This window comes from Sapajus apella, unplaced genomic scaffold (genome assembly GCF_009761245.1).
Source record: "Sapajus apella isolate SASKATOON/1434 unplaced genomic scaffold, GSC_monkey_1.0 scaffold147, whole genome shotgun sequence".
NCBI lineage: Eukaryota > Metazoa > Chordata > Mammalia > Primates > Cebidae > Sapajus > Sapajus apella.
The window spans coordinates 1,322,242-1,343,402 of record NW_022437087.1 but is presented as its reverse complement, the minus strand read 5'-3'; positions in this window follow the sequence as shown (position 1 = coordinate 1,343,402).

Sequence of the window (21,161 nt, the reverse complement as noted above, 5' to 3'; positions counted from 1 at the left end):
AATAAACAAAAATAACCAGGGTACAACTATAAAATAAATACATATAAAAAATAGTAGGCTCCCCTTTTTGCCCTTTCAGTACCCTCCAAAATCCATGCTGTTAGTTAACTAAGGAGCTTTTCAGGAGACCAGGTGTCAGAAGAAGGCAGCAACCTCGAAGTACATACAGGAAGAGCAGACAGTAGGACAGTAAGTGAGACCTTCCCTGAGCTCCGATCGCCTCATTAGACACAGTGGCAGCCAAAGATGGTTTGGGCCACCCAAGAGAAGACGAGGCACCCCCCTCATCCCATGTCCTTCAGGGCTCAGGCTTCCAGAGCCTGGGCATCTCAATTTGTGCTCCCTGGACTGTGGAGACAAGGGGCTCTCACTGCAGTCCAGATGGAAGCTGACCTCTGAGAGGCCACTCACAGTTCAGCCAGGCAGTGAGGTCGAGCTGAAAGAAGAAAGTTTCCTAAAAGTAAAACCCAGACCTTCTTGAAAACTACTTCTGAGATCTTAAAATGCATATGCACACAGAAAGGGGGAAGACAGGCTGTGTGTATTGCCTAGGGAAGAGAAGAAAAAGAAGACCTGGCAGTGGAGATGGAGGAAACAGACAATTTGAGAAAACAGGAAGAGAAAGTGTGTTCTAATAGGGTTCTCCAGAGAAACAACAATAGTGTGTTGGGGCTGTATGGGTACATTAAGATATTTCTTTTAAGGAATCGTCTCACATGATTGTGGGGGCTGGCAAATCTGAAATCTGCAGGGCAGGTGGGCAGGCTGGCAGGCTGGCAACTCTAGTAAGATTTCTATGTTACAGTGTTGAAGCAGAATTCCTTCAACTCTGAGAAATCTCAGTCTTTACTCTTAAGACTTTCAACTTATTGAATCAGGGTACCCAGATCACTGAAGGCAATCTCCTCTACTTAAAGTCAACTAATTGTAGATGTGAAGCACATCCACAAACTCCCTTCACAGCAACATCTAGGCTAGTGTTTGATCAAACAAGTGGGCACCATAGCCTAGCCATGTTGACACATAAAATTTAACCATCACGTGTAAAAATTAAGTGAAGTCCTATGGGTATTAACAGCATGAAAAGGAGCCTTGGGATGATGACAGTGAAGAAACAAACTTGTAGGTACAGACTAACGGGATGGCGGCGGGGAGCATCAGAAAAGGTTAACTGTAAGCTCCTCACTTTGCAGATTAGCTGAAACTCTAAAAGGTTTTGTTCAGTCTATTGCACCTAGCCGATCAGGGAAGCTTCTCCTAGGCTGGCATCTTGCCTCTAGCTCCAACGTGTCTGAATCCAGTGTGCAGAGCCTGGTTTTGAGTGGGGAGGCAGAACAGGAGACTAAACCACCTTTGGTTCTGCCTGAGTCAGGTCTTTAAGGGGAAGATCATTTAGTTTATCTAAAGTGCTGTGAATTCCCACAGCCTTAGGCAGACTCATACTCCAGTGTAAGCACAAAAACAAATTCTAAAGCCAAGTAAATGACTGGTGATGAGCCACAGGTATGTATTATCGTGACCATTGCTTTTCCCTGTGAATTTTCTCTGTGAAGGGAGGGGAATCCACCCCACAAATATGAGGTTTAAACAACTTTTTGGTGACTGTTTTTAGTGCTTGGTACTGAAATGGTGACTGGCAGATAGTTCAATGCGCACAGTCCAAACACAAGTGCTGCTAATGACCTAAAGGAAAGGGAGATGTTATGGATGACAGTTTCTCTGGTACTTGCTGTTTTAAGGATCAGTTTTTTGTGGGTTTTTTTTGTTGTTGTTGTTTTATACTGAGTCAAGCTTTGTTGCCCAGGCTGGAGTGCAGTGGTGCAAGCTTGGCTTACTGCAATCTCCGCCTCCCAAATTCAAGTAATTCTCCTGCCTCAGCCTCCAGTGTAGCTGGTATTAAACCATGCCTGGCTAATTTTTTTGTATTTTTAGTAGAGACGAAGTTTCACCGTGTTAGCCAGGATGGACTTGATCTCCTGACCTCATGATCCACCTGCCTTGGCCTCCCAAAGTGCTGGGATTACAGGTGTGAGCCACTACACCTGGCCAGGACCGGCTTTTAAGTAACCAGAGCTGTGATTAAATAAAGGAAGATCTTTGGGTAGACAGGAAGACCATAGTTTTTGATGAGGTGAAGTGATGATTGAAGTCGATTTGACTTTCCTGGAGTCTAGGTAGGAGGAGAACAGGTGTGTGTCTGCCAAAAATGACAGCCTAACAAGTCTGTCGAGGGTGTCCTCATGCAGCATCAGTGAATTCCCCAGAGGCTGGGAGGTCTGCAGATGAAAGCACTGTGGAATAGAGACCTCCATGGCCTGGTTTCTAAGCAATTAATGGGAACAAATGCTAAGAATTGTTCCCACATCTGCCCAACCATATTTGCCCAAGAAAACTATGTACCATGACTTCTGCCTATTGGCCAACCAAGGGGTTCTGTGCACATATAGGCTGCCCTGGGATGTCTCTGTCCTTCTCTCTGCATCCATGTGTCTCTGAATGACATTGTGTGTGGTTGCCTACTTCCTCTCAAACGCACAGAAGTGTGTATGTGTGTGTGTGTGCATTTGTGAGCAAGCAGACATACGCATTACCTTCTCTTTCATCAGAGCAGGCAGAATTATTGCAAAGTCTGTCTCAGTGAGTTTAGAACATTTGGACAAATTCTACACTCAGAGCTTTCTGTAAAGGGAAGGGGCAGGTGAAGGCCTTCGAGGCTTACCAAGGGGCACAGAGGGGTATCCCTGCAGGCAGCGTGGGCTCCTAGAAAGCCACACCATGACACAAAACTCAGTCAGTAAACAATTTTCCCCAAACAACCTGCCATGCAGTTGCATTTAAGATTATGCAAAATAACACGGAGCAAAAATGCACTGCACCCATGTTCCCTGGCAGCTCACTGAGGTCTCTGACACACTGTTGGGTACAGGAAGGGGCGTTTCTGCCACTCCATGTAGTTTAAGCACAGATGTTCCAGGCAGCCTCAGAATCAAGCTGACACGCATCCCATAGCATGACAACTGCGGCGTGAGATTCTCAGGAAGGGCTGAGTGTGTGCATTAGGTCACTGAGCTCTGTTACCGTTTAACCAGCCCCAGCCTGCGTCGTGGTGACACACATCTGCTGACTGGACGCATCAGTGCATCGCGCTGTAGGCTGACTGGTGGGCCATGCTTGAAAGACTCCTGGCATGTGCCCCTGCCTGCATTTTTCACTCTTGACTGAAAGCATATGCTCCACACAATCAGGACAGTGTTAGTATGTGAGTCTGAGGCAGCTTCCTACACATCTGGCTTAGGCTGGTTGAATCGTTTCCCCTGGGAGGGTGGCTTCCAGCTCTGTGACATCTGGCCAGTGGCAGGAAGTGTATGGATTCATCCCAGAGTGAATTTTATCTCCACATGCTTTTCCAATTTCATCAGGGCCTCTGTGCTACATTCCAAATGACATGTCCACATTTGCCACAGACAAGAATGACAGATGGAGAAAAATCATCCTTGACCCTTAAAAGTCGGTCACGTTTTATGAGGTAAGAGCTTGGGCACAAAAGGTATTATAGGAGAGAACCCAGATATGGCTTTAAATGATGGCTTTAACATGATTTCACTTTTGGAAATAAAGCTTCTTCCCACACTGCTGGCTTAGCAAAGCAGTGAAAACAGCATTTAAAATTTTTATTTTTATTTTTGTTTTTTTATTGAGGCATAACTTACATAGAGTAAAATGCACAAATCTCAAGTGTACCCCTTGATGACTTTTTAATTTTTACACATGCATGTACCCAAGGAGCCACCACCCAGACCAAGGTTTAGGACATTTCCAGCTTTCCAGAGACTCCCTTTTTCCCCCCGCTTCATGATGGACAGCCCACCCATGAAGGTTCCCATTGTTCTGGTCTCTATCACCATAGAGGCATTTTTATTTTGGGATCTTACTGGTTTAACAAATATCTCATCATAACATCCTGTAAACTTCCATGCACTTGCATTAAGGACTTTAAAGTCAAGTTTCAGATAAAAAGGTTTTGTAACACCCTATGCTCCAGCATGTGGGGATCTTCTCTTCCTATGTCCAATATTTCACAATTGAGGAAGAACCTATTTCCGGAGGAAAACTTTTTTGGTCTTTAGCTATGAGGGAGAATTCTGGATTTGTTCTTGTTTCTGAAGCCCATCAGTAAGTATCTTGTAGCTGTGTTCATGCATTTGTAAATGTACAGCCACATGCCTTTAGGTCTCCCCTCGTTGAAGGACACGCAGGCCCCAGTCCAAGAGCCCGAGCTTTCAGCCTTGCTCAGCCTCTTCCCAGGTCTTACACCCAACCAGGTTTGAGGCCCTCGTTGCAGCTTGCTCCTCTCCAATAAAAAAAAACAAGAGAATATAAAGAACTGAAACGAGTTTTTCTACCCAAAGCTACTTGCTGCAGGCCCCATTCGGTCCTCAGGAAATACCAAGAGAAAAGGCTGCAGGAGAGAGGATTAAACCCTTCTAAGTGTTCAGATACCGTATATCTAACTTCAGCAGCTGTTGTCATTACACTGAGTGGGCACAGCTCCCCACTCTGCCTGACTAGCTGCTCTCACTCAGAAATCCCCATTGTTGTAAGGAACTGACTTGAGGTATACTTACCTCAGCAACATGGATACACCTTTTCTGGAAGATTAGACTCTTTGCCACTCTTATTTTTAGATGTGAAAGCAACCACTGTGAAGGATTTGGGTTGAGTTTTGGGGGCCAGGGGTAGAGGCCCTTACCCACAGGAAGGAGGCAGTGCTGATGGAAGAGACCTTAAGAAGGAATCTCCATGGAACCAGGGCTGCTTCTTCTCAAGTACAGCACTGAGCTCAATTGGACCTTGTATAGGCTGCAGTTTTTCCACCCCCAGTTCTCTATCTGTAAAACGCAGTACTTAAGTGAGACCAGGCTATTGTCTAAAAAGACTAAATGCAGAGCTGTTTGGCTTAGCGTAGGGAGTATGAGTTTTTGTACTTCCACTGTGTGTTTAGCACTTCCAGGAGAACTTGGGCAACATAGGACTCCATAGATAACTGAAAATTCCTACAAATAGGAGGGAGAGGACATGCTTTGCCATGTGTGAGAAGGGTAGACTTTTCCTTCTTGCTGGTCACTGTCCACTCACACCAATTGCCAGCAGAATGACTTTCCAGAGCCTTGTAGTATTTCAGGGGCTGATCTTTTGGTAGGACAAGAACATCCCAGACAGAGAACATTCGGGGACACTCCTTGTTGCTGTATCATGGGACTTTTACTCTCAGACCAGGCCCTTGGAGGCACTCCAGTCTATATAATGGTCTCTGAGCAGAGGCTATCTTGTTCAGAAATCTACTGAGACAGAAATTTGACAGAATTTTAAAGGCAGCATGAAGAATTACTCCATTTGGTCTTTTTATCTATCAGGCTGGTCTTATCCAAGCACCTCATATTACTGAGAATTAAATTCATCTTATAAAATGTGCCACATGCTACTTCCAGAATGATTAATCCTGTTTATACATGTGTGCTGTAATGCAAATGCTCTAGCAACATAGGGGGTTCTGATGTTCACATCCACTTTTGCCCCCACTGAGGCTCTCAGCTGTATGTGGAAGGAGAAATCTCTCACATGCTGTTTGCATCTTGAGTTTATATCATCCCCATGTCCTCTCCTGGCTCTATGCCATGCCACATTCCACATGGATTATAAGAAAAAGTCCCACTCCTGATTGTTCACTGCTTTCACATCAATAGCAAGGGGCTCTATCTCTCTATCCACAATTGCTCAGAGTTTACATTCTAAACACATCTTCATCAACACAATTCATATAGCTCTGGGTAGACCCATAACTAATGGCCACTGTGCACATGCCACGAATTCTGGTATGCACAAGGCAAAATATCCACTACAGGGCTCCATCAGTAGCTTGTGTTTGTGCCATTCACTTCTTGCCCATAAACACTTTCTTCATTCAGCAGTCTACATCTGATCACCACTGTGACCATGAGGGAGGTTTTACAGCATCTGTTTTTTTGCTGAAGGGAACTATTTCCAGGCTGAGAACAACTTGAAAATGTCTCCCCCACCGTGCAGATATCATCAGCTTTACCAAGCTTCCTGTGGCAAGCATTCCCAGGAATTTGTTGCTTAACCATTTCACAACCACCCTATGTGGGCTGCAGTACTATGTACGATCATTTGGAATTGGTTTGATTCGGACCATCCTTCATTTACTTTCATCCTCAGCAGTGTGGGACAGTGACTTACACATAGAATTGATATTCAATGGATGAATGAATGAACTTAGCATCTTTTAACTTAAGTCTCAATTTCAGACAGTCTTAGTGAAAAATAAAGCTGCATCTGAAGCGAGGTTTATTTACTGTAGAAAAAAGTTGCCATGCTCTTTAACAACTGGGATGTTGGTGGGAAGAGTGCTGAATGAAGACTTGTTTTTAATTCCTCTGATATTCATCAAATCATTTTAATGAAGAGGGCTGTCTATAAGTAATGCCAATCTCTGTGACTTGTCTATTATCCAGGACCCATCCTCCAGGAAACCCTCCTTGATCTCCCTGAACTCCCCTCATCAAGGAATCTCCTTGACTTTTAGGGCATTCTGCCCTACATCCCAGCCCTCAGGGGTCCTTGCCCTATCCACTTGCTATGCTATGAAAAAACTCCTGGAGAAAAGGGCAAAGTTCAGAGCTTTGCACACTATGGGCAGTCAGTGAACAAGCAAGAATGAGTGGTTCCAATGGGAACCATTTCATGCTGCCTTTTAGTAGAAGTAATTCAGATTAACTACGGAAAATATTCATTTAAATTATTTTTACAAACTTCTGTTTCCTCTTTTCCATGTCAGAAAAGTAAACCGTAGAAGATAATCTGCATATTTGTTTGTCAATCTTTGGATATATGCATCATAAAACTTATTTTTATGTGTTCATAGTTATTTGTAATAGCCCAAAACTGGAAACCATCCAAATGCCCATCACTAGTAGAACGGATAATAAGTAAATTGTGGGATTTCACACAATAGAATACTACAGGGCAATTATAATGAGCAATCTACAATTACATGCAACAATTTGGATACATCTCATAAACGCAATGTTGAGTAAAAGAAGCCATACAAGAGTATGATTCCAGTTATTCCATTAAGGAATAAAACAGGTAAAACTCTTTGCTGCTATAGGTCAAGATACCCCTTGAAGGGGTAAAGACTGGAGGGGGCCTGCGGGGAGTTTCTCGGTGTGATAGTGAATTTTTTCTTGATTTGTGTGCTGGCTACACAACTTTTCAGTTTCTGAAAATTTGTTTTGTGTTACACTTATGATACGGATACATCTCTCTGAGAAGATCTCTGCCACATGCACTGTCTCTGGAGAGATCTTGGCCTGGATCCTTCTTTCCAGATAGATTTCAAGAATCAAAAGGTGTCAGGACTCAAACTCTGCCAAAATGGCACTGTATCCATGTGTTATCTATTGCTGTTTAACAAATTACCCAAACATAGTGTTTTAAAATAGCAAACATTTATTATCTCATAGTTTCTGTCAGGAATTTGGGAGTGACTTAGCTGTGTACCTCTGGCTCAGAATCACTCATGAGGTTGCAGTCAAGGCATTGACAAGGGCTACAGTCATCTGAAGACTTAACAGGGCCTGTGGAATCCACTTCCAACAGGACTTATTCACATGGTCATTGGCAGGAGGCCTCAGTTGTTTGCACTATGGATCTCTCCATATGGCTGCTTCAGTGCTTTCACAACTTGGCAGCCAGCTCTCCTCAGAGCAAGTGAGAAGGAGCACAAGGAAGAAGCCACAATGTCTTTGTCTCTGAGTTAGTCTCAGAAGCTACACACCATCTTTAATACCATATTCTATTCATTAGAAACAGGTCACTAAGTCTAGCCTACCCTCAAGGGAAGGGAATTAAAGTCTGCCTATTGAAGGGGAAAAAATATCAAAGAATTTGTGGACATATTTTTAAAACCACCAAATCTACCCTCTGACCACAAATTATTCACATTCTTCCCACATGTAAAAGATATTCACTATCTTCCAAGGCCACCAAAAGTCTCATCCCATTCAAGCATCAGCTGAAAGTCCAAATCCCATCATTTACATCAAGTCCAGATGCGGATGAGGGTCCTCAGTTGCATTCTTTAAGTACAGCTATTTAGGTACAGATCCTCTCAATCCAAAGACCTGTGAACTACAGATACAGCTATCTGCACCCCACTCCACACACACACCCAACATACGATGGTGGGACAAGCATGAAAACTGACTAGAGATGCTCCTGTTCAAAAGTGGGTAAAACAGGGGGCATTTAGAAGTTACTGGTCTGTAGCAGTTCTAAAATGCAGCTGGGCAAGTGTTAGAAAGTCCTTGATTAGGATTCAGTTCTATTGCTGCTCAGTGGGGATTTTCATTACTTTTAGCCCCACCCTCAGGACTCTTGGTCCCACCCTCTGGTTTTCCTCCCTTTTTCATGAAAAGTAACCTATGTTTGCAGCTGCATAGTTATCTCAGCCTGCTTCTCACCAATAGAATTCTTGGAGTCTAAAACCTCTTTTTTATTTTGTACTGTCTCTTTCCCTTTCAGTCCAAGTGTGATTTTTAAACTAAAATGCAGTAGAGGTGATGCCATGGCTCCTGAATCTGAGATGGAGGAGCCTCTCTTCTAAGACACAGGCCTCCGATGTGAATGTGCCACTCTATTTCAAAATGGCATCTGATCTCCACACCCCAATGCACCCTTTCTCAGCTTGTCACTAACATGCCCATGAAACATGAGAAAAACCTTTTTCAAAAAATTCACAATGTTGAAAACAAAGACAATAAAAAAGACAAAACCTTGGAATATCAGATATTAGACATGGGCAGACAGAGAAGAAACTGTATAACCTTACTTCAGTTTTCAACTCATGGAATGATCTGGCTTTGCTTCTCAAAACAGAGTCTAACAGAAAGAGAAGGAAGATATTTTTGTACCTTCTTTTTTTTTTTGAGAGGAGGCTTGCTCTGTCAAGGCTCTTTTTTTTTTTTTTTTTTTTTTTTTTGGAGAGGAGGCTGCTCTGTCAAGGCTGGAGTGCTGGGTGCAATGGTGTGATCTCAACTCACTGCAATCCCCCCTTCCCAGGTTCAAGTGATTCTCCTGCCTCAGCCTCTTGAGCAACTAGGATTACTGGCATGCACCACCACACCCAGCCAGTTTTTGTATTTTTAGTAGAGACAGGGTTTCATCACATTGGCCAAGGTGGTCTTATCTCCTGACCTCATGATCTGCCCGCCTCAGCCTCCCAAAGTGTTGGGATTACAGGCGTGAGCCACCGCACCCGGCCTGTACCTTCTTTATCATCACCAGAAAACCAGGAAGCTAGCCCTCCACCTATATTGGGCACTGCCCAGTAAGGGTTCTTCTGCCTCTGCATGCACGTGCACACACACACACACACCCTATCCAACTATCTCTGCACACTCATACAGATAAGGGTGACCCTGGCAGTAAGGGTGCAGGTACAGGATAACATACTGTTAAGTCTGGAGATGTGATTTCAACAAGCGAGGCAATGGAGACAAAAGAACTCTGGTAGCAGTGCATCCTGTGAATTGTAGATTTTTTACTCTATAGTAATTCAGAGTTTGAAAGAAAATTAAGAGTCCAAGAACAGGGAAATTATGATAAGCCCTAAAACCAGCTAAAATAAAGAAACTTATAAATAAAATAAAATAGGAGAGAATCTATGTCTTAAAAAATAATAACCTAGATCTGAAACTCCACACTGAGTTTGCAAATGAGAGAGATAGAGGCAAGGACACTTTAAAATATCAATTAGCTACTGATGCTAACAAAAAAAAAAAAAGTGTGGGTAAAAGAAGATGTCAGGAAGACTGTAACAACTTATAAAATTAGAACCTGGATATATGTTCCAAAACAGTAGGATTCGGCCAGAAGAATTAATAAACCTAGGGAAAAAACTGGACAATGTTAAAGAAGTGCAATAAGGTTTATCAGTGGTTCTCAAAAAGTTGTGCATCAGAGTCAGCTAGAAGCCTGATTAAAACAGATGGCCCAGCCCCACAGGTCATAATTCAGTAGGTCTGGAGTGAGACCTGAAATTTGTAGTTGTAACAAGTTCCTAGGTGATGCTAAAGGTCAGACCACACTTTAAGAATCACTGAGATACACCATGCCCCACTAGAAAATGTATTATAAAACTACAATAATTGATGAATGGATAAACAAAATATATTCATACAATGGAAACTATAAAAGGAACAAAATATTGATTCAGACTACAACAATGATGAACCTTGAAAACATTATGCTAAATAAAAGAAGCCAGACACAAAAGGCCACACATTGTATGATTTCATTTACATGAAATATCCAGATTAGGCAAATCCCAGAAAGCAGATTTGTGGTTTTCAAGAGCTGGGGGTGGGAGGAATGAGGAGTGATAGTAATGGACATGGGGTTTATTTGGGGGGCAACGAAAATGTTTTGGAATTAGATAGTTGTGATGGTTGCACAACCTTGTGAATATACTAAAAACTACTGAATTCTACACTTTAAAATGGATAATTTTATGATATAGGAATTAGATCTCATTTTAAAATATACCAATAAAGGTTACCAGAAAAAAATGTAAGGTAGCTCGCTATATATTCTTGGTGCAACTAAAGATTGAAAATAAAAAGGAAAATAATATAGATTAGACTTCATGTGTTTAAATCAACTTAAAACAAAATTAAAATGTAAATTATAAACAAAACAATATTTGCAACAAATATGGCAGCATTAATAACCTTACTCTTTCAGAGTTTACAAATAGGTACAAAAGAAAAACACTAAAAAAACAAACTAAGGGCATGAATGGTAGTTCTTTTTATTTTTCTTTTAGAGACAAAGTCTCACTCTGTCACCCAGGCTGGAGTGCAGTGGTGCAATAATAGTTCGCTACAACCTCCGCCTCCCAGATTTAAGCCATTTTCCTGCCTCAGCCTCCTGAGTAGCTGGGATTACAGGTGCCCAGCACCACACCTGGCTAATTTTCATATTTTTAGTAGAGACGGGGTTTCACTATGTTGGTGATGCTGGTCTCGAACTCCTGACCTCATGATCCACCTGCCTTGGCCTCCCAAAGTGCTGAGATTAGAGGCATGAGCCACAAAGCCCGAACTATGAATGGTAGTTCTTAAAAGCTGAAATATACATGGCTAGAAAACATATTGCATTTTATTTTTAAAAATTTCAATAGCTTTGGGGATACAAGTGGTTTTTGGCTACATGGATAAAGTGTATAGTAGTGAAGTCTGGGCTTTCAGTGTACACTTGAACAGGGTACACTGGTACCCAACAGGTAATTTTTCATCCCTCACTCCCTTCCCACCGTCCCTGCTTCTGAGTCTCCAATGTCTATTATGCTACTTCATATTTTAAATATTCAATCTAATTAGCTATCAAAATATAAATTAAACTGGGCCAGGCACAGTGGTTCCCACCTATAATCCTAGCACTTTAGGAGACTGAGGCAGAAGGATTGCTGGAGACCAGGAATTTGAGATCAGCCTGCGCAACATAGCAAGACCCCATCTGTACAGAAAATTTTAAACACATTAGCAAAGCATGATGACCTGTACCTGTAGCCCCAGCTAGTAGGGAGGCTGAGTCATGAGGATCTCTTGGGTCCAGGAGTTTGAGGCTGCAGCAAGTCACTGCACTCTAGCCTGGATGACAAAGCAAGACCCTTCCTCAAAAAATAATATGTTAAACTAAGATACTGTTTTGCCTAATAAGTTGACAAAGAATTAAAAATATATATATTTCATTGATGAGAGGTTCAATGGTCCAGGCTTCCAGAGGGACAATCTGGCAACATGCATCCCAAACCTATAAAGTGTTCATATATCCTTTAACTCTACAATATCACTAAACATGAATTTGTAAGGAAATCGTTAACGATATGTCCCAAAAATCATCCTTCAGGGGGTTTATGGACAACCCCGTTTAAGATTTCAAAAATCAGAAAGAAGCTGTGTGTTAAACAGTAAGAGTTGTGTTAAAAGATGGTCCATCTAGTAAATGAAATATTATCCAGCCATTAAAAATGATGTTGATTAATATCTATTGCCATGGAAAGATGTTCATAATATACTGTTAAGTGGAAATAGAGGTAAGAAAATAGTAGACGCAGTGTGAGCCAACTTTTGTCTTAAAAACTGTAAATGTGATATAAAAGATCCAGAGGGCAGTATGCTTAGGCATCACAGAGGGTGTCTCTGGATAAGGTGACTAGGATGAGTTTTTCTTCTTTTAAGCTGTTTTTTCTGCAAGTACTACATAGTGCTTTTGTCATACAGAAACAATTACCTTCACTTTTTAAAGGAATGGAACATAAAATTGAGGTGGATACTCCATTTTGTGAGATGACACTGGTGCACAGAAAATGGAGACCAGGAGCAATGCTGCAAACCACACAAGAAAATAGGGATGGCCTTAGGAGTCCCATTTCTTCTGCTTTATACCTACAGCAATAGCCCATGATTCTGCCACTATCATTATCCTGGCAGAGGGAGTGGAGGTGTCAGAATTTGCAGATAAAGTCCCCAGTCTCTCTCATCACCTACAACATGCTAGACACACTGAGAACCAGAATCTGTTATAAACTCCAAGCTGGTCTTGAATTTTCAGTTTTGTCTGAAGTTTCAGAAAGTAAATTCATTCCACGGTCTGCTCCTGAGGAAGCTTGTCAGCTTTAAGGAAAAGATGCTAAAGAGTTACCATGTGTTCTTACAGAGACTTCTGTTTCTTTGGATAGAATTTAGAGACCAAAATCGCTGAGCAAAGGGGTGGATAACAATATCAAATTTGAACAGTTTCATGAGACTCAATTTTCACTAACAATAGCAGCTAACATTTATTCATCACTTACTACTTGCCAAGTATTTCACATATATTAACGCATATTTACATATTCATATTTCACATATATTAACCACAACCTATAAGCTAGGTACTGTTACTATCCCTGTCTTAGAATGAGAAACTGACACAAGAGATTAAGTAACTTGCCCAAGCTCACAAGATTCAAATCTAAGCATTCTGGCTGTAGTCTTTTGAGACATTTTAGATCTCTTTAACCACAACTCTAGACTTCTGGGTTCAAACAAACATCTTGCCATTATCATTTGAACAAGCTTCTTTGCTTCTTCAAGGACTATGATTACTCTTCCTGATTGCCTAGAGAAATACCCTGCATCATCTCCAATCTATCTGCTCGTGATCCTGGATATATGGGATTCCTTGGATCCCTGTCTTCTTCACTGTCTCCCAATCCCATTGCTCCATGGGTTCACATCTGAGGAGCAAGACAGGGTTGAGCAACCACTGGGGTTTTGGGGTGATGAACCTTCACAGGAGGGTACCTGACAGGGGGATTGGGGGTGTCAAAATTTGCAGATAATGTTCCCAGTCTCTCTCATCACTTGCAACATGCTGGACACACTGAGAACCAGAATCCATTATAAACCCCAAGCTCGTCTTAAATTTTCAGTTTTGTCTGAAGTTTCAGAAAGTAAATTCATTCCATGACACTGTTGGGGAAACATAGGAGCAGCCCACCTGGGGTGCAGGGAGTAATAGGCTGCATTGTCTGTAGAGAATTAAAAAACAATAAAAGAGCTAACTAAACGTCTCTCTGCTTCTTATTATCTCCATGCACCAATTCTAAATAATGTTGGCAATAAAAGACTCCAACATTTGGATTAGACTTCAACTGACCCCCCTTCCCATCTTGGTACATCATGACTTTCATTTCTAGCTTTTCTTTTGTCCTACCATTTTGTTAGTCTGATCATCAACCCCCAATACCCTCACTCTTCACTGGGGTTCTTGGTATCTGAAGTGATGAATGAAGAGAACACGAGTCTTTATTTGGAAGGAAGAAAGAAGAGTGATCTTTAAAGCCCATGTCTGCCTTCTCTTCTCCCCACAGAGGTGTCTGGGAAAGAGGAGCTGGGAAAACAGGCATGGGGCCCAACTCCAGCCTTTCCCCTGAGGGCAGACATTGTCCCCAAACTTGGAGTCAGGCTCATGCTGGGAAAGGGAGTGTCTCTGAGGCCCAGCCCTGATGTCCCAGCTTTTCTAAAACTTTCCCTGTGCCCCAAGGCAGAGTTAGTCACTTCCTTCTCCTGCTCCCACAGCACTTTGTACATATACCCCTTTGTTGGAGCACTGGGCACATTGAGCACTCTTAGATCACCCCACTCTTCAGGGAGCTCCCTGAGGGCAGGAACTTACTTGTTCATCTTTGTTCCCTGGTTCTGACATAGAGCAGATGCTCAAAAATATTCAGTTGGATAGAAAATGCAATCATACACATCTTTCCCCATGAAACCCTGCCTGCTATCAGCTCATAAATATGGTCCAGAGTGAGGCATCATTCATTCATTCATTCATGTATTCCACTTATACTTGTTTCTTCTTACATAACTATCATTATGATAAATTGTTTTTTACTCTTATTGATCTGAGTGATTTAATTTGTTAAAGATAGTAAGTTGCAAACTGATAGAGAAATAGCAATTCAATACAAAATGGGGAAGTTTCTGGAAATAAATTCAGACATTACAGAAGTGAAGTTGATTATATTAATTCACTGTAAGAACTATGAGGAAATGGAGTTTGGGTCATCCTCATCCAGGGGCAAAATCTGATGGGAACTGTTGTGACCCTGTGATAAGGACTTTGTTGAGCCCTCAGTGCATTAAGAGAATTACTTACTAATAACGGGTGGGGATGAGCTGGGAGGAAAATGTGACAGGACTCGTTCAGCCTTGTCCAGGCCACACCCAGTTTAGTCAACGACTTCTGAACCCTAAAGACATTAAAGGAACACAATGGAGACTGTACTTGGGACAAGTGGCAAGTAGTCAAGCGAGAAGCTTAAAAATAAAAATATCACCCTGCTCCTGCAGAGGAATAAATGCAATCCTCTTTACCAAGTAAGAAACGCCCGTGCTGCTGCAACGATGGTATTGAAAAGAGAGCTATCCTAAAGAACATCTGATGGTTTTGCTTAAAGAATGAGCAGCTAACCTGATCTACTTCCTTTCCTTTAAACAGAAGAACTTGTACAATAGCTTCAACAAGAGCCATGTCATCAATAATCACTGTGAAAAACTTTTTGCCAAGACAAAATTCAAACCTTCATAGGCATGTGCTGTGGTAGCATTCAAAAATATATTTTCTAGGTATCTGAAATGTAAAAGCATGTAAAATAAGCACACAAAAGCCAATTAACAATAGCATCTGGGGGAAAGAGAGTGGAATGTAGGGGAAATCCTTGGGAAGCACACAGCTGATAGCTTCAGCAGTACTTCCTGAGCTTTGGCTTTGACCTATTCTGAGAACCTTCCGGGGCCTCTCAGGCAGTATTACACAGGCAGCATTTGCAAATCAATGGCTCATGGGCAAAATCCAGCTCACAGCTGTGTTTCATTTGGATGGAACAGTTAATTCATTTTTTTATAAAAACATTTTTAATTGATATATAATCATTTTACATATTTTGGAGGTACATATAGTGAATTCACTTTTTTTAAGTCGAAAATCTTTAAACAGCACATGAGCTTTCCAGTTTACCACGGTCCTCCCTGCTCCCAATTGTCGGAAACTAACTCATCCACATGACGTGCCAGACCTCTGTGGGCATCTACGACTGTGACCCCTCCATGCCCTAGACTCTGGTTCTCAAATTTGACTGCCCATTGGAATCATCCACAGGAGCTGTGGGAAATACCCATGTCTGGATCCCAACCCTGAGATTCTGATATAACTCACCAGGAGTGCAGCCTGGGGCAGCAGGAGTTTTAAAAGCTCCCCAGGTGATTTTTTTTTGAGGCAGAGTCTTGCTCTGTTACTCAGGCTGGAATGCAGTGGTGTGATTTCGGCTCACTGCAACTTCCACCTCCCAGTTCAAGGGATTCTCCTGTCTCAGCCTCCCGAGTAGCTGGGATTACAAGCACACATGCCACCACGCCTGACTAATTTTTGTATTTTTAGTAGAGATGGGGTTTCATCATGTTGGTCAGGCTGGTCTCCAACTCCTGACCTTGTGATCCACCTGCCTTGGCCTGGGATTACAGGAGTGAGCCACCACGCCTGGCCCCCAGGTGATTCTAATGTGCAGCAAAATGTGAAAATCACTGTCCTTGAGAAAGCAAACTAGCTGAAAATCTATGACCCCCAGGGTATGTTCCACAAGGTACAGTTTTCTCCAAATTAGCTGTTTCCCTTTACCTGCCACTAGGCCACACAGACAATGGAAGGGCTACCTACCTCACCAAGACCATCACTTCAACCTATCCTGATGAACTCCAGGCCAAACTCCCCAAACCATCCATGGTTATTTGGGAAATAATGATCCCTTTTGAAATGATGGGTTAGGGCCATTTTCTAGAGCTTTTAATAGTTGACAGGTGATTTGGCCACAAGCACAGAGTCAATCATCTTGTATTAGGCATGAAATGCCTTTTCATTTGATTCACACTAGATTTATAGCAACATCATGAAGAAGGTATTACTCTCCCATTTTATAGATGGGAAAATGGTGACACTTAGCTCTGGGGCTATAAAAACTTTATTGTACACTCAATAAGTCAGGCTATGGTTGAATTTATTTCAATAAACATTTGGTGCCTGTTATGAAGCCTGTGGAGAGCTATATCCCAGAACAGCCCTGACAATTGTTTATAGCCTGCATGTGCTCCGACTGGTCAGTTCCTATGCCACATTGGACAGTAAATATTTGAATTTATAGTCACTGGACTTGTATTAGGCACCAGGCAGTTTCTCATATCATGTCTTTTACAACTGAAGTGATAAGATGTGATCCCAGTGCTTCAAGGCACAAGCATCAAAGGGGAAACAGACACTGAAAACCTTGCAATAGTATGTAATGTACCATAGAGAAAGATGGAAACTGAGTGTTATGAGAGCATCAAGGGGGAAGCATCTACCTCTACCTCTGCAACACCAAAGAAGACTCCACAGAGAAGAGATATTTAGACCTACATCTTGAAGGATGAGTAGGAGTTTCTCAGGCAGAGAAGTGAGTAGGTAAGTGAAGGTACTTGCTGAGTAAAGGCATGGAGGTACACCAATGCACAGCATGTTAGGAAACTTGGCTTGGAATCAGGGAAAGAATTGAAGATTCCCTTGACGTTTAGTTTATCCTGCTTATCTATAAACCTAACGTTTCTGAATGGTCTTAATTATTTTTTCAGTATTTGGACCGTCAAGTCAGTTGTAGATGAGTTTCCCAGCTGTAGAGATAGAGCTAAGCACCGTGGCAACATCCCTAGTCTTTTACCCAGCACTTTTCCCCTTTCAAATAACATTCCAGAAATCTGAAAGTGTCCCTTATCTCTAGTAGAAAGTAATCTCTTTTTCTCTCTCACTACAGTCAGTAGTACAATGGCATTGCCAATTATATTAGCTGATGCCAATGGTGGCAGCATTATTTTTTAAATCACAGCAAGAGATAGAAATCTCAGAAAAGGAACACACAATGTAACACTAATACTTTTGATATTTCTTTATTTTCTTTATTATTGAGGCGGAGTCTCACTACCCCAGCTGCAGTGCAATGGCGCAATCTTGGCTCACTGCAACCTCCACCTCCTGGGTTCAAGCAATTCTTCTGCCTCAGCCTCCTGAGTAGCTGGGATTACAAGCGTCCACCACAATGCCTGGCTAATTTTTGTATTTTTAGTAGAGACAGGGTTTCACCATGTTTGTCAACCTGGTCTCGAACTCCTGACCTCATGATCCACCTGTCTCAGCCTCCCAAAGTGCTATGATTATAGGTGTGAACCACCACACCTGGCCTGGATATTTCCTTAAAATTATCTTGAGACAGCTATAATCTGTCATTCCACTAACACAGACACATTAGTCTCTGTCATTCCTCTTACCATGTCTTTTAAAATCCACCCTTTGTCCTTACTGTGGACATCTTTTTAATGTTATGGAATACATTGTGGGTTTTTTTTTTTTGAGACAGAGTCTCACTCTATTACCAGGCTGCAGTGCCGTGGTACAATCTCAGCTCATTGCAACATCTGCCTCCACAGTTCAAGCGATTCTCCTGCCTCAGCCTCCCAAGTAGCTGGGACTAGGCATGCACCACCATGGCCAGCTAATTTTTGTATTTGTGATAGAGACAAGGTTTTACCATGTTGGTCAGGATGGTCTCGATCTTTTGACCTCGTGATCTGCCCGCCTCAGCTTCGCATAGTGCTGGGATTATAGGCGTGAGCCACCACACGTGGCCAAAATTGTGGCTTTTTAATATTCAGACTTAGTGAGTTATCTAAAAGCTTTCATTTGATCTAATTATGGTTACACCTTCCAAAGTGAATATATCCTCAGAAGTAGCATTGTCCAAGATCAGCCAAGACATCTGTGCAGGAGTCTGCTCTCCCCTTTTCACGTGCATGTGTTTTAGCCTAGAGCAATGTACATGACTTTGATATTCTTCAATATTTTCAAGCGGGAAGGTCTGTACAAGATTAATTACAAAGTTAGGGCCAAGTGTAACCCAGTCTCTCATTATCATTAATGAACCTCCTCTGTACTAAGAAGAGACCTCTAATTGGGTTTATTTCTTAGAGTATATATAAAGGTATCCCTCAGAAGTTTACTGTGATGGCCCATTATGTGAAGTCAACCTGCTAATCTATGCAAACTGGAGGATCCACTGAGAATAAATAATTTTTTGTGACAGTAGTCTATTGGGAGAAGCCACAATGAAAATCTACTGCATCATAATATATACTTGGTTCATTAATCTGTAAGCCGAACTTCGCCTTAAATTATTCATGATAATAGCCCTTAATATACTAGTTTACTGTGGCATATTTTGTATCAGTAATGGAAGTCTCCGTTCTTTAAGAACATATTACAATTCTCCACTATTAAATCTTCCCTGAGAGGTGGGGTAAGAGCCTGACCAGGAACTTTCATGGGAATGTCATGTTTGCAGCATAATAATCAAGCTTTACTGTTCTGAGGAGACTTTCATCCTAAGGATCTCAAAGTGCTTTATGAGTCTTCATTAGTGCCAAGAATACCCTGAAGGCACCAGGGTTTTACTATCTTCGTTTTATAGGTGAAGAAACAAGAGTGGCTGCTGAAGTGACTTGTCCAAGGTCACATAACCTGTCAAAAGGACATCTTGGAGGGCACAGGTAGGTTTAGGTGGTGACTGTTTTTCTTCAGCCTTACAAGATACTATTCGTGTGTCTTTTGAGCTAGAGAATCACTGCCATGACTTTCAAGGTTTGGGTGACCTTCATCCATCCTCAATGCACTTAATAGGCCCTCAGTGCCTGCCGAAGGGAGAAATAAACCATAGTCTTCTGGTGCTTCCAAGTAAAAAAAATTCTTTATTATTTACTCAAACTCTTTTATTTGCAATTTCTCTCCTACTACGTATAGCTTGTGGAAGACTCTTGTGAAGTATGCTAAGTATGCCACTGCTATCACTTTCACACTTGCGCTCGCTAAGAAGAATGGAGTGTTTGGGGATGCTTGTTCTTAAGAAGAGTGATTTTCATCTGGCACATTATTATAGGATTGTAATAAAGGACTTTTGCTTAAGTTCTATTCTGCTGTTGTGTTGGAAAGTTCTAAATAATTAAGTGGTAGGTTTCGCCTTATAAATCTGGCTCTTCTTTCTAATCCTTCAAGCTTCAAGAAAACTGAGGAGCGTTTTAAAAATTATATTTTATAGCTGGTGACATCTATAATATGGATCCTACTTTGAGGTAGGGGGAGGGGAACTTTTTTGTTTGTTTTGCTTTAAATGTGTGTATTTGATCCCAGTTCAGCTTTACATTTAAACATTCTAAAAGTGCATGCACTCCCAATTGTGTGGAATGCCAGGAAACGAGTTCATTCTGCGAGGAATGAGCTTTCAGCTCTGTCCTTTGTGACAGATTCCAGAGCGTCTCTACCTTAAGGCAGGCAGGTCACCGGGCCGCTTCGGTGACCCCCCCCTAACCTGTACCAGGCTGCCGGCAAGCACTCCTGTCAGCTCTGTTTACTCTGGCAAGACTGATGGCATCCAGGTGGATTTCCCAACCCCCGTCCCTCCTCATTCTCCGCCCCCACTTCTCCTCTCCAGCCCAAGACCATGGCTGCATTTGCCAATAGAATAGTTAGGCAGTGAGTTGCTGTGCAAAACTCCCATATGTGAAAGCAGCTTTTCTCCTGGGTTAAACCACTTGCATAGAGCCTCCACCTGAGCCTCCACCCTTATCCCCATCCCCACCCTGAAGTGTGTCCTCTGAACTTTAGGAAAATGTGTCCTGGTGCTTGTTATTGTTCCTGCATTTCCCTGGATGAAGTCACTCGCCTGGGAGGGCTGTGCTGTTAGGCAGATAATCCTGTTAAGCATCTGGAGAGCCTGGTCAGGAGATGCTCAGCTCAAGAATGTCAGAAGTAGATAGAATGGTGCTGGAGGTGGGCTCCAGGGGCAGTGCTGAGGGTAAACAGGCTGCTTCCCTGCTGGACATCAGCCTTGGGTCTGCCAGCTCCCCTTCGCCAGCGATAAGCTGCTGACCACAAGGAATCATGATTAGTGGATGACTGTTACATGTTAAGCCAGCCCCTCGGATGTGGCACTAAGCCCTAGAGACTCAGACATGAGTAAGACGTGGTTCCCAGGTAATGTGTGTGGAGGTGGGGGAGGAGTTGGTGAAGTGAAAGGGCAAGGTAGCAAATGGGAAATGATGCGTTGCGGAATTCAGAAAGGATGATCCCTGAGGAGTGGGGGGCTAACTGAAGGAACAAAAGGGATCAAGGCCTGCAGAGAATGGGGGTGTTCCTGACAGGATAAATTACATAAGCAAAGGTGCTAAGGCGGGAACTAATATGTTGTGTTCAGGGAACAACAACAGAGGGATATGGCTGGTGCAAGAGTTCACACAGGGGAGTAATGGAAGAGTAACTCTGGAGCCAGGGTGGGGCCACGTGAAAGGGCCTCAAGTGCCAGGCAGAGAGGTTATTCAGCAGGCAAAAAAAAAAAAAGTTCTAGAAGAACCAGCCAGGAAGGTGGGAGGGTGACATGATCCAGGTGGTGTTCTAGAAAA